Genomic DNA, 15,898 nt, shown 5'->3' on the forward strand with positions numbered 1-15,898 from the left:
CCATCACTATGATACAGAATGCAGTATATTACAATCGTAATGATGTCACCATTATATGAGGGTTGTTTGAAAAGTTCTGGGAATCACCATGAGAGGTCAGCGCTAGTGCAACAAGCTGTTAATGTGATATTCACTGGACTGTTGCTTGTAAACACATACCACATCAGTGCTCTTGGAAGAGAGCTGTGGCGGTGACATGGCTCTGTTGTTCCTGTGTAGTGATTTGCGAAGATCGAAAAACAATTGAGATTCAAGCAGTGATTAAGAACTTCATAAAGAAAGGTATGAAAGCAAAGGACATTCATGCTGATTTCCAGAATACACTGGGATGCTCTGCTATTTCATATTCAACTGTTGCCAAGTGGGCAAATGAATTTAAATTTGGTTGGGAGAGCTTAGATGATGATCCACACAGTGGTTGGCCAAAATGTGTCACTACTCCAGTAATCATTGCAAACATGCACAAAATGGTCATGGAGGATCGTTGATTGAAAGTACATGAAATTGCTTACGCTTGCCAGGTGTCATCCGAAAGGATATATCACACTTTAACTGAAGAATTAGAAATGAAAAAATTGTCTGCAAGATGGGTGCCACGACTCTTGACGCTGGATCAAAAATGAATGATAATGGACGTATCAGTACAATGTTTGGCTCGTTTTAGAAGAAACGATCAAGTTTTTTGTGCCAGTTTGTGATGACAGATGAAACTTGGGTGCACTACTGTACCCCAGAGACAAAACAACAGTCAAAGCAGTGGAAACATGCTCATTCTCCACCACCAAAGAAAGCAAAGACAATTCCTTCGCCAGCAAACGTCACGGCATTGGTGTTATGGGATGCGAAGGGGATTCTGTTTGTAGATTATCTCCCCACTGGACAAACAATTACTGCAGAATACTGTGCTAACCTCCTGGACAAATTGCAACAAAAGATATGCAAAAAAAGGCCAGGCTTAGCAAGGATGAAAGTCGTCTTCCATCAAAACAATGCACGCCCACACACGTTTCATTGCCGTGGCAAAGTTACATGAACTAAGGCGTGAATTGTTGCCACACCTGCCTTATACACGTGATATGGCTCCATCAGACTTCATCTCTTCACAAAACTGAAAATTTTCCTTGGTGGACAGAGATTCACCTCAAACGAAGAATTGATAGCCGGAGTTAACAACTATTTTGCAGGTCTGGAGGAAACTCATTTTCGAGATGAAATCAAGGTACTGGAACATTGTTGGACCAAGTGCATTAATCTACAAGGAGTCTACGTTGAAAAATAAAAAAAGTTTTAGTGTTGTAAATACTTTTTTTCTATTCCATTCTGAGAACTTTTCAAACCATCCTCATACTTTAAGAATGCTGGCTGCTATGCATCCAGGTACCATTTTCAGGATGAATTATTTAGAAACAAAAGAAACTGCTTCTCTTTGCAGAAGATATATTGTAAAATACTTTTACACAAATAAACATAGCTGTCCAACACACATGCAATACCTGCACCCAGAATCACAGACAGAAAGAGTCAGATAGTTGAAGAGTGGGAAATTTGATATTGGCTTAAAGAAACATGAGAATATAGACATATGTTCATTTTTTCTTTCGTACATCTCTCTGTTTGGTGCAGGCTTGTTTATATTGCGTCTTTGCCCTGAACAGTGTTCCGATACTTATTAAATGAGTATACTTTATGGGTAAGCCAAAGTAAGCTCTGCCCCCTACTGTATATTGGCATTGTCCATGATTACTGGATGGCAGTATACAGTAGTGGTGCATTTTACAAACATTACATAAATAGCCAAATTTCATTTGACAGTACCACTTAAACTACTTTTTGGCCTTTCTGGGGATCAAATCCCTTTATTTGTGACCAAGTATCTATCTTATTTATCTCCCCCACTTGTCAGCTTTATTTATATTACAATTAATTTCCATGAAATTTACAAAAATTTAAAAGTTCGGTTTATGAGAGACCATGACTCGACAAGGCATGTTTGAATTAGAGTGATTTGTTCCATTATTGAGGCATAATCATCACCCATAGTTTGAGCAGCAGTGTCTCCATATGCTAAGCAATTTTCGTTGTGGGCGAACCTTGTCGTTGTGGGCGAACCTTGCGGTAGTATCAGTGCAACTACAGAGAACAGTTGAGCCTCAAGTTTGAAACGTTGCATACGATGATAAACTGCATGTCATTATATATAGTGTCCAGAAGGTACCTCCGTAAGGTAAGTGCATGTTGATGTGTGTTTAGTTGAAAACTTTGATCCTGCGCTGGAAAAGCCATAAAGTTCTGCCATTGTTACATAGACCACATCATCCATCACATATTTCGATGTCCAAAAGGCCATCCCCTATCACATTGAGAGCTTACCACATTCCAAGTAAGTCCATAAATTACTTACTTTAATCCCTCCTCCATAGTAAAGTTCAGTGTCCAGTGCCACTACAAAGGACACTTACTTGCAGAAAGTTTTCGTCATTTTTTGTAGATATGTGCAAGTTTGATCACTGCTCCACACGTTTTCTTCATTTAACACGCGCTAAACCTATGATGTGCCAACAGTTTTTCTGAAGGTTCCTTTTCATTTCAAATATGTCAAACATCATTTTCATATACAGTTTTCCTTACATGTCTTTGTATAAGTGCATAAAATTTTATGTGATTTACATAAAGAGATTAAAACATTACATATTTTGCTCCATCTAATGATACACAAATGTCATTTTTATATTAGCTGACATGTGAGGTCTAATATATTTCACTTATATACAAGTTTATACATAAATTTGTTGCATCATTTTCCATGTTTGCATAACAATATTTAAGTACAAATGAATAACATTTAAGAAGTTGTTTTCGCCTTCAAAATTAATAAGTGACAAGATGTTTCATATTAATTCTCATCATCAGTGAATCATTTATGTCTACAACTGTTATGATGAGCTAGCACTCCCTTTTACTTTTAAACTCATATACATATATTCAATGAACTATAACCAATACCATCATCCCATTTAACTCAAGCATTTGTAATTCACGATTGGTAAAAAAAAAAAAAAAACTTCATTCTTGTGTTTCCAACACAAGCAGTCCAGGAGATGGTCTACGAATCTACAGAGTTATGGTAAGGAATGGAAAGAAGCATCTCCTCCTGAAATCCATTATGTACACATCACACAATATTTGAGCAAATTCTCTGTGAGCACTTCTTTGTGTTTTACAAAAAAAACTATTTACTCAGTGCTTGGAGTACTATAGATAAAATTTTAACACCATTGTGTCATACGAGTTTATTAATATCATTTCCTTAAAAGTACCATAATAATTATACTTAATTGTACTTTTTTCACCACGGGATACAGCCCCCATTTACTATAATATGTATATGTGTAAATATTTTGCTACGGAAGTTGTGTCAAAAGAAATATTCGTGGAAGGAAATACAGGTAAGCCATGATCATGTGTAATTGTGTCTTGAACACTTATAGTCAGCATTCATATTTGTTACTTGCATTCTTCAATGTACAGTCTGACCTCCTTTTTTATCCTCGACATGACCTTAACTTCATTTCACAACATTTTCTATACTATAACTTCTTAATATTCACACATACTATTCAAACACATATTTATTTGTAAATAATAACTCATATCATGATGTGGCCTGTTTCTTTTGGTATCAGCTAACTAAATTCTCTTTCTTCTCATTACTGGGACACATCCTTGCATTGTTCCCTGCAAAAAACTTAATATCAACCTTTAAACTAAGTATGTAGTTGCTCCAAGGCCAGCCAACATATTGCACGTATAACATATATATTTTCATTCAGTGTGAAGATGGTTTTAGTTCATTATTTTGCTGACTGATTCTCAGAATTAAACTCTTTTTTGTGAGATAGCAAATATTAACAGCCTATCTGTTGTTTTGACTTACCTCTTCCATCTCATCCATATTCGTACAATGAGTGCACATGAAACTAGTAGGTATCTTTCTAGGTGAGGCACAATGTCCTTATCCCCTCACACAGCTTATTCAGAATGTGAGCATATCCCAAGAATTAACCATTCTTTCATGGTATATACAGATTTTATTTTGTGTATAGCCATAACATAGATTTTTGTGTACATATTGTAAATAGTAACCTCATAGGTAGAGTTCTTCCCATTGTTATTCATTTTCTGTCCTTCCATGTAAATATTTCCTTATCATAGTTCTCTTTTCTTGTATTGATTTTATTCTCATAGTGTAGACCCTGGTATTTAGTTTAGTAATCAATTAATATTCATAAGATTTTGGGTATATTCTACTTGGTATACAAATACTAATGTTAGCTGAGCATCTGGCGTGTTGAGCAGGGTGTTGAATTCATTTTGTCTTCACACGGTGTGCCGAGGCCACTGTCCTGTGGTGCACATTTCTACAATGCTTGTTCATTGCCTCTCATCATAATGCTACATCATTTATTTCTCCCCATCACATTTATCAATTTGTGGTTGGAAGGTGTATGTGTTTTAGTTGTGACTTAGCTTCATGGCAATCAAATTCAGCTTGTTACTGATTTTCACAACATCCTTTTGTCAGCAAACAAAATTGTAAATAACTAACAACTTATCTCATTTCTGTTTACACACATCAAAAAAAGTTTTGCAGCACCACAGTTCTGAGAGTTCTAGATCCTGTACAGAAAATTGGAATAGAGATCAGCATAAACACCATGTCTGCCCTTTTTATTGCTCATGAAAACCACACATTGCATGTTGTACCACCATACAGCGAGACCTTCAGAGGTGGTGCTCCGGATTGATGTACACACTGGTACCTCTAATACCCAGTAGCACATCCTCTTGCATTGATACAGGCCTGTATTCATCATTGCATACTGTCCACTAGTTCATCAAGGCACTGTTGGTCGAGACTGTCCCACTCTTCAATGGTAATTTGGCGCAGATCCCTCAGAGTGGTTGGTAGATAAAGTCATCCATAAACAACCATTTTCAATCTATGAATCTATGTTTTAAAGGGTTCATGTCAGGAGAACATGCTGGCCACTCTGGTTGAGAAGTGTCATTATCCTGAAGGTAGTCATTCACAAGATGTGCATGATGTGGCTGTGAACTGTCATCCATGAAGACAAATCCCTCGCCAGTATGCTGCCAATATGGTTGCACTGTCAGTCGGAGGATGGCATTCACGTATTGTACAACCATTTCTGTGCCTTCCATGACCACCAGCAGTATACGTTGGCCCCATATAATGCCACCCCAAAACAGCAGGGAACTTCCACCTAGCTGCACTCACTGGAAATTGTGTCTAAAGCATACAGCCTGACTGGGTTGTCTCCAAACATGACTCCGAAGATTGTCTGTTTGAAGCATATGTGACACACATCGGTGAAGAGAACATGATGCCAATCCTGAGGGGTCCATTCAGCGTGTTGTTGGGCCCATCTGTACAGCACTGTGTGGTGTCATGGTTGCGAAGAATGACGTCGGGGTTGAAGTTGTGAATCATGCAGCCTATTGTGCACAGTCTGAGTCATGACACGATGTCCTGTGGCTGCAAAAAATGCATTTTTCAACATGGTGGCATTGCTGTCAGGGTTCCTTCGAGCCATAATCCATAGGTAGTGATCATCAACTGCAGTAGTAGCCCTTGGGCAGCCTGAGTGAGGCATGTCATCGACAGTCCCTGTCTCTCTGTATCTCCTCCATGTCCGAACAACATCACTTGGTTCACTCCGAGGTGCCTGGACACTTCCCTTGTTGAGACCTCTACCTGGCACAAATTAACAATGCGTACATGATCAAACCTCTGATTTGACCATCTAGGCATGGATGAACTACAGACAACACAAGCCGTGTACCTCCTTCCTGGTGGAATGACTGGAACTGATCACCTGTTGGACCCCCTTCCATCTAATAGGTGCTGCTCATGCATGGTTGTCTACATCTTTGGTCAGGTTTAATGACGTCTCTGAACAGTCAAAGGGACTGTGTCTGTGATACAATACCCACAGTCAACGGCTATCTTCAGGAGCTCTGGGAACTGGGGTGATGCAAAACTTTTTTTTTTATGTGTGTAAATAACAAGAGAGAAACTTACCCTAAAACTAAGTGAACATCTTTCATAATTTGTGGTGACATGTGTGTACTATACCTAAGCATAACAACTTCATGAGTTGGTTTAATCAATTGTCAAACACATTCAGTGTACAAATTCCTTCAGATCCTTGTGTGAATAAAGGTCCTTGTCCTTTCCATTTATAGGATGTACTAGCCTATATGAGGACTGGATGAGGGACTTGTGTAATTATAAATGGGCCAGTGTATAATAGTTGCTATTTGTGGTTAAGTTTTCCATGCTGGGTAGACTTGGGTGCATTTGGAGCTGTGCTTCTTGTCCTATATGGAATTATACACTGCACCCTAATCTTTTGTCGTAAGACTTTTTTCTCTGCCTGGCCGGTTTTGAGCGCGAGTACTCGTGTCTGCTCAGGCACGTGCTTGCGAGCAGGTGCAAGGTGGACGAGTAGGGAGGGAGGGGAAATGCGCGTGCACGTTTGAATGTGATCTCGCGTTCTTAGCAGATTTAACTAGCCATCTGAATGCTTTGAACATTTTACTACAAGGTAAAGATCTGCTAATTACTCATTTCATAGATCGAATACGAGCTTTTAAAATGAAATTGACACTTTGGGTGAGTCAGCTGGAAACAGGAAACCTAGCTCATTTTCCTAAATTATCATCCGTGCAAGATGTTCGCAAAGACTGTGAACGTTATTCACATAGTTTAGTTGATCAGAGCTTTCAAGATCTGACAGCACTAGACAGTGATTTTGATCTGTTCTCTCCATATTCAGCGAATATTTAAGAGATTCGTCCTGAGCTGCAGCAAGAAATTATTGACCTGCAGTGTGACAGAGAATACAGAGACAAATTTCAGAACAAGAAAAACATTTTGGAATTCTACAGACACTTCCCTCACGATAGATTTCCTCGTTTGCACAAACTGGCGGCTACAATAATATCAATGTTCAGTTCCACGTATGTTTGTGAACAACTGTTCTCTGCAATGAAATGTAACAAGACGCGCCTGAGAAACGCATTGTCTGATCGAAATTTAAACTGCACGCTGCGCCTAAAATGCACAAGAACAATAACTCCGAACATAGACGCAATTGTAAAGGGCAAAAAGTACAAGATAACCGAGAATCCCACACTTCAGTGACACCTTTTATTGTGTAACAGCTCACAAATTAATGCGAATGTAGAGGCATACACTAAGCTAATAAAATTATGTGGCATGTGTGCATTCTCCTTTATTTGTTTCATTTGTTGCAGTAATAATTCGTGAGTGATATCCCTGCAGGTGGCCGCGGATTTGCGTTGACTGGCGGCAGCTGTTGTGTGCCCCACGTGACTCTCTCCACTCTCCGCTCTGGTCCGGTAGTGGGGGTAGCGTGCTCGCGCTGCTCCGTGCTCGCGCCTTGCTGCTCACAGCTTGCTCCGCGAGCACATATGTTGTGAAGCCCTGTCCTAGATTAATCAAGATGCGGCAGATTTTTTTCCCCTCCAAATGACAAACCTCCCTTAGGTACTTGAGGCAGTGGTTTTTCGCACTCGTCCATTTCTCACTTCTCAAGCATTAATTCAGTTGTGACTCTTCAAGATTTCCTGGTGGATATGTTGTAAATACTCTTAACAGGTTTGCTGCCAGATGATGTGAAAATTCCACAACATTTCAACCACCTGAAGATGTCAGACAGTTGCAAACCTGTGAAGACTATTTACATTAAAACCTGTTGAGGTATGTGGCAAGTTATTGATGATTTGCTGAAATGGCAAGATGAACTCAATCCATTTTGTATGTTTCTGTGGTGTGTAGCAGTGTATAAATCTATCAAATAGAGCACATGCCCGCGAAAGGCAAAGGTCCCGAGTTCGAGTCTTGGTCCGGCACACGGTTTTAATCTGCCAGGAAGTTTCATATCAGTACACACTCCGCTGCAGAGTGAAAATCTCATTCTGGAATCTATCAAATTCATAAACACCCTTCCTGTGGGGCTTGCTTCAGGATGGAATTGTGATACCAGCATGTGTTTTATTTTGTTTGTGGTCATGAATTCCTCCAACCTGTTATCTCTGAAGTTCGATGAATATCAGTTACAGTATCTGTGGCCTCCCTACTCTTGGTAGACAGTCGTCTGCAATTCTTCTAATAATAGACCTGGTAATCACTGAGCGCACTGCATACAACTTAACGTACTTGAGAAAAGCATCATAAGGGAAATACATACTTAAAACCGCCTTTTGCATTTGGATGAAGACCAGCAGCATCCAATGATACTGTTTCTAAAAGTTTTATGGAACTACTGGATGCAGTTCAATTAATTGTGATTCATTGGAGTGTTTGGTCTTCTGACAAGTAATACATTTTCGAATTACTTGGAGAATTTGGCGCTGCATGTTGGGGAAGTAGCAGCACTTGATTATCTTATCAGTGTGTTTAGAAACACCGTAACAACCCCACATATTGTCAGTGTAAAGAATGAACTAATCTACAACCTTTTCAGGTAAACATACACACCACCATTCATGGTTTGGTGTATTTCAGTGAAACAGTACTTGTTTATAAATAGCATAAAAATCTTTTAAGTTATTATCATCACATCCTTCACATGGTTTTCAGAATTCTGTTCGGTGAGTTCTAAAAATTCGTTTACCCCTTGGGTAGCCTCAACAAAGTGTCAGCAATTGTGTTTTGTGTACCTTTGGCATACACTCTAAACTGAATTCCTGCAAGTAAGGACACCATCTGACCGTTTTTCTATGCAGCAATTTGCAAGTCAAGAGAAAAGAAAGTGCTTGGTGGTTGCAGTAGACTTTGGTGTGTTTTCCCACAAATAAAATTCGAATTTCTTAAAAACTCACACTATAGAGAGATCTGTGACCTCCATTATTGAATATTATAGCTTATATTCAGTAACAGTTCTGCTTGCAAAACTAATTATCTTGGGTGTTTGGTTCCATCTGTCTCAGTGATTTGGAACAGGTGTGCCCCAAGACCTTGTGAAGACGCATTAGTGGTTAAACAAAACTCTTGTGACATGCCTGGGTGATGCAAAATAAAGGTGTACATAAAGTCTGGGAACTGAACATTGTACAGATGTCATACATATTGCATTTTGAAGAGAAACTCTGGAAGTGTTTTTTTTTTACAAACATTCAATATGCAAACCATGAGTGACCTGGCAGTAATCGAATTCTTGCCATACCCGTCCCAGCATGGCATCATTGACTGTGGCAGTCGCTTCCCATATTCTCAACTGGAGCTCTGCTACATCACGTGGTAGAGACGGTACATACACCAGATCTTTAATGTGTCCCATAGAAAAACGTCACACAGAGTGAGATCTGGTGATCAGGGAGGCCATTTCATGAAATAGCTGTCTCCTGTAGCACGGCTGATCCATCGATGCGGCAGCTTCGTGTTCAGTTACCAATGAACTTCATGATGAAAATGGAGTGGAGCCCCATCCTGCTGAAGATGAACGGAGAGTCTGATTGCATGTGAGGCATCAGCCATTGTGGCAACATGTTTTTGTCGAACTCCAACACACAGAGAGCTCACTCTGCACCTGAACTCACCATGTTTGCGACTAGCGCTGACTATTGGCAAATTACCAAACTACACTGTGGTGGTATACAAGAAAGAAAATAAAAAAAATGAAAATAAAAAAAAAAAAAAAAAAAAAAAACATTCAGGGTTTCTCTTCAAAGTGACATATGTATGATATCCGTACAATGTTTGGTTCTTGTGCAATAAATAATTGGACGTGTTCCCGGACTTTATGTACACCCTATATTTGCATTGAGTAGAGCTTCTTTTATGTTTTCCAAGTCTGTTTGACATTGTGTGGTCCTTTTTCATCGGTTATTCTTTCTCAACAAGTTTTGACAGGGCATCTCTGGTCAGCAATAAATTTTCTAAAGATAGACACTAAGCTCAAATAAGCTTTGTGTTGTTTCTTGTCCTGAGGCATGGGAAAATGTCTGATTGCATCTAGTTTCCCCAGATTTGGCAAAATACCTTGGGGTAATATGATGTGTCCTAGGAATTTTACTAATCCTTCTCAGATCCAAACTTCTTTAAATTTGCTGTAACACCACATTCTTAGAATCAGTGTAGTTCTTGTCCCGATAGTCATAAATGTTCTTTCACAGAGACACTGACTTCATTTAGTTCTTCTGGATCTAAAACTTTGTCTAACGTGGAGATGAGGACACCTGTGCTCACATTTAATTTGAAAGCCAAGATACAAAATACATAGCTTCTGCCCCCACGTACAAAGGCTGGTACTGCCTACTGTCTTCATGTAGAGTTATCTGCCAATGCGATCCCTTTAAAGGCATGATAAGGCATTGGTTTTTCTGGAACTGTAGTTGTTGTGGCGTAACAAGCTAGCTACGCCACACTGAGAAGGGAGCCGAAAGGCACGCGTACACACACGCCGACTGGCTTCAAGTCTGGAACAGGATACGTTATGACTGCTATAAAGAAAGTACGTAGCTTAATGTTCTTCTTGAGACATTTATACGATAACTCTCAAACTAGGTAAGGCTAATGGCGCCTTGCTAGGTCGTAGCCATGGACTTAGCAGAAGGCTATTCTAACTGTCTCTCGGCAAATGAGAGGAAGGCTTCGTCCGTATTGTCGCTAGCAATGTCGTCCGTACAACTGGTGCGAGTGCTCGTCCGTATCTCGAGACCTGCCTTGTGGTGGCGCTTGGTCTGCGATCACACAGTGGCGACACGCGGGTCCGACATGTACTAAATGGACCGCGGCCGATTTAAGCTACCACCTAGCAAGTGTGGTGTCTGGCGGTGACACCACAGTAGTAATTGTTTTTCTGAGTTGCTGGGACATGTCCTAACAGGAACAGCGATGTTTATATTCTGTGCGTTGAGTACAAACGTGACACTACCGCTGGATTTGGCTATAGCTATAATAGGATGGCAAATTTGTGCATTGTGAGACACCCCAATCTATCATCCCATTTCCTTCCTCACTGCCTCCTTCCTGGGCCAGGGTGTGGGATATGATGAAAAACAGAACGTTTCATGTGGGTAAATGTCCATTTTATAGGTGCAACCTTTTATTACTACTGGGTGTGTTTGAAGTACATGCACATAGCAAAGTGTTAATTCCTGTAGTTCCTCTTTCTCATCTTCCAACAAACAAACTGATTCATTTACCTTTGCTTGTACTAGTTCTGGATCCATACTTCTTTTGTGTAGCGGTTCATCTTTTGTGCATTGTGGAACAATATATCTGAATAATACAACTGTACTCTAATGTCTGTATTTGGCAGAGGTTTGTTTTTCATTTTACTAGTTCTGATGAAATCCACTGGTGGCCTTTGTTCGTTAATTATAGAGAAACACTTTCCCACCCTATGTGACTCTGTGCCTTGTAGTGTCAGAAGGTATCCATACTAATAAGACAGTTAAATAAAAGCTTTTACCACAAGAAAAATGGGTTTTAAAGAAAATGTTTTGCTAATACTGGGTATTAATGCTTGAAGCTCCACCTCTTTGGATTTGTTCCCTACTGCAGTCAAGATCCGACAGTTCTGCACAGGGAAGGCTAGTATGTGTGTTCACTTTTGTAACTTGTTACATAAACCATTTGAGATTGCATTTGTCAATGCACCTGTATCCAGTGCATTGTAGATATCTAAATAAGCTATCCGGGCATTTATTAGTGCCTGTACAGACTCCCTTCTGCTCTCTCTCCCAAATTGGCCAGATTTTCCTGACACAAGCCCTACTTGATATTCACTTCTTTATCATGTCTTAGAAAATAATTAAGATTTAATTGTACGCTGACCCCTAGATGTGCGAATGGATGCCTATCGCGAACTGTTTTAGTTTTCCAGATTAGTTTGGAAGGGGGGGGGGGGGGGGGGGCTGTAATCTCTTCATCTTTGGTAACCTCCACTATATGCACAGTGTTGTCTTAACTTTGCCAATTTGTGTCTTGAATTAAATTCTCTTTGACCATGATCTCCAATCGATACATAATTGCTGTTCCACTGGTTGTAGTTACCAGGAGGAGGACTGCCTGGCAGTCAACCACTGATCACCTCCTTGCCAATTATTGTATTGGTTATTACCGCACACTGGGGTTACATTTTGAATCTATTGCCCGAAACCTCTCTGTTCGGTATATGCTGGTCCGTTGCAATTATGGTTGTGGTTTCCTTTAAAACCTCGTTTGTGTCCTTGGTTTCCCCAGTTACCATAGTTACCTCCTGTGTGATTATCATTATGCAGGTGGTATGGGTGCCAACATGTTGGTTGCTTCCACTGTTACTATTTTGCAGAACACTATGTCATGCATGTTCACTTTGCATATGGGGGACTGATGACCTTCGCTGTTTAGTCCCCCTTAAACATCCCAACAACCACCACCACCGCCACTTTGCATATGTTATTGAATGGGATTGTGACTGCCCTTCTTCATAAACCAGCTCAATCAAATCCAGAATGAATAAAAAGTATGCTACATCATTCTCAGGTATTATGGTTAATTTGTCTCCAGTTTTCCATGACTCCCAGATGCAACAAGTCTTCTCTCATTCCATTGATCCACCTCTTTCTATGTTTTCCCACTGGTCTTCTGTCTGATGTGATCCAGTCCATTGTGATTTTGGGCCACCTTGTGGCCTCCATTCTAACTACATGTCCAGCCCATTGCAGTCTTTTGCTTCTCATCACTCGCAAGATGTTAGGCTCTTTGTACAGCACTTCTAACTCAGTGTTATGCCAACGTCTCCATTCTCCAGCAGTCTGATCTCGGACGGCTCCAAATACTTTCCTGAGGACCTTCCTTTCAAATGTAAGCAGTTGGTTAAGGTCTTGTTTTCGAGTGCTCCAGGTTTGAGAACCATAAAGTACTAATGGCATTATTAATGTCTTACACAACCGTAGATTTAGTTGTTGAGAGACACTTCTACATTTCAATATAGGGTCTAGAGAGCGATAGCATCTGTTTCCCACCTGCAGTCATGCTTTTATCTCTGCTTCAGTTGATGTTGCTTCTGTAAAAATTGATCCAAGATATTTGAACTCTTTCACATGTTTATACCTGGTGTTGTTCACAATTAAATCTTGAGAGTTTTGGATCTTTGTTCCTATCGCCATACACTCAGTCTTTTCAGAGCTAATTTGTAGACCAATCCTAGCTGCCAATAACTCCAAGGTCTGGTTACTTCTCTTCAGATCTTCTTGTGTCAATGCTAATAGCGCCATGTCGTCTGCGTAGTCCAGATATGTAATGTGTTCATTGCCAATCTGAATGCTCTGGAAGTTTTCCTTGTTGAAATCCCACATTGCCTTCTAAGTGCCAGGTTGAAGAGGACAGGTGATAGCCCATCTCCTTGGTGTAATCCTGTTACAACTTAGAAGGTTGCTGTCATTTTATTGCCTTCCTTAACCTTAAGTTTTGTGTCATTTAGGCATACCTCTACCAGTTTGATCAATTTCTTTTGTATACCAAACTCTGTCACAGTTCTAACAAGGCTATGACTGTGTATACTGTCATAAGCCTTCTTGAAGTCTACAAGGAGGAGGTGTAGCTCTCATTCATATTCATAAATTTTTTCACAGACCTGTTTTAGGACAAAAATCTGGTCCATGGTTGATCGTCCTGCTTGAGAACCTCTTTGGTATTCTCCAGTTATGTCTGTTGCTAGTGTTTTTTTTTTTTTTTTTTTTTTTTTTTTTTGTACTAATCGGCAGTTGGAGAAGATCTTATTAAAGGTGTTGAGTAGTGCTATGCCTCTATAGTTGTCACATACTGATTTGTTTTTCTTTTTATATATGAGGCATATCACAGATACCTTCCATTCTTCTGGTATTTCATGTTTTGCCTCAATTTTCTCAATTGGCTTGTGGATTTTGAAACAGAGGATTTCGTCTCCAGCCTTGAGAAGTTCAGCGGGAATTCTGTCCTCTCCTGGACTTTAACCATTCTTAAGGTTTTTTATCTGGTTCCTGATCTCTTCAATAGTGGGTGGAGGATATTCTGGGTCTACTGTTACTGGGTCATCAAACTCGAGTAGTTCATTTGGTTCATCAGAGTTTAGTAATGCTCTGAGGTATTCCACCCTTCTTCTCCCAATTTTTTGATCTTCTGTTAACATTCTTCCATTCACATCTTTTATGAAAATGTGTTGATGGTATGTCCCACCTTTAAAACTTTTCACTTTTCTATAAAGTTCTTTGTACCTATTTCCATGAAAGTCTTGTTGAGCTTCCTCCATGATGCTTTTTACCTATTTTCTCTATGCTTTCCTCAATGTGGCTTGTGTCTGTTGTCGTATTTCTTTGAACTTTGATTTTTCTTCTTCCTGCATATTGCTTTGTATCCACAGTAGCGTGGCCTGTTCTCTCTCCCTGATAGCTTCCTCACACTCCTCATCAAACCAGATTCTTTTTCCCTTAGTTTACTTTGGGATTACGTCTTGGGCTGTTTCTTTAACGGTGTCTGCAATCACCTTCCAGTTCTGATCTACCACAGTATCTCCTTCCTCTTCATTCAAAGCCTCATAATGGTTTGTCAGTGCTATCTTGAAAGTTCTTCTTATATTATCTTCAATCAGACTCTCCTGGTCATATCGAGTGACTGTTTGCATTCTTTTGTACCTCCTGGCTCTTCATATTGCTTTCATCCTTCCCCCAACAAGGAAGTGGTCTGATCCACATTCCACACCTCTTGCTGTTTTGACATTTTGTATCCACTTCTTTATTCTCTTCTCTACAATTAGGTGGTCAATGTTGCAAAGCTAGCCAACCTAGTGCCGTTATCACTGCTCACATCATGTAAACTGTGCTTTCCGATGGTCCCCATGAAGGCTGCTTCTTTCCCTATTTTTGCTTTAAAATCTCCAAGGATAATTTCGTAATGTTAACTTGGTACATTGTCTAAAACCGTTTCTAATTCCTCATAGAAAATATCTTTCCTGATGTCATTGCTTTCTTCGATTGGGGCATAACAATTTATATATGTGAGTTTGTATTTTCCTATGTCTATGATTGGAGTGAGATTTTGGGGTTGATTGACTTAAAATCTAGGAGAGTGGTACAGAGTGATTTCTTCACTACAAAACCAGTTCCTGGTGAGTGGTTTGCTTCTGAGGCTCCATGGAATATGACATAGTTTTTCATTTCTGTAGCTCCAGTCTCTGTCCATCTTGTCTCTTGCAGAGCCATTAGATCTATTTGATACTTATCTGCTTCCCTTACTACGCATTTTGCTGCCCCAGGTTGGTATAGGCTTTTGACATTACATGTCCGTACTTGTATTTCCTTCCATAGTCCTTGTTCTTGCTTAGGTCATTTTACAGAGATCAGGCTCTTCTGTGATGCTCGTACCGATGATTATCTTTTCCAGGACAGGTTGGTAGCTCGTCAGCAACCCCCAACCTGGAGGACAAGGATTTTTCATTTGGGGTTTTCTCCCGTAGAAACATTGGCTTCTCCACGCCTATAGATGTCTTTCTGCCATTTTGTATATATACCAGGGAATGACAGGAAATGTTGAGGACAGGTTTGGGATAGGAAAGGGGAGCGATAGGTTGCTGTGGGACACACTTTGTCTGGCTCCTCCCCTTTGGCTTGTCCCTCTGGATCCGGAGCACTCAAACCTCCTCGCCCGCACGAACAGTGCTATGTTAAGGCGGTGTCCCCTGAGGTGGTCTTGAATACTGACCTGTCGTAATACATGTTAATGCCAGATCTCATGGAACAACCTGTGTAGGTCACCGCTACATATATGAATGGTTGCCATAAGATTGCGATGACTGTTAAGGGGATAGTGTGACGTGACACATGA

The sequence above is a fragment of the Schistocerca serialis genome, chromosome 8 (assembly GCF_023864345.2).
Source record: "Schistocerca serialis cubense isolate TAMUIC-IGC-003099 chromosome 8, iqSchSeri2.2, whole genome shotgun sequence".
Lineage (NCBI taxonomy): Eukaryota > Metazoa > Arthropoda > Insecta > Orthoptera > Acrididae > Schistocerca > Schistocerca serialis.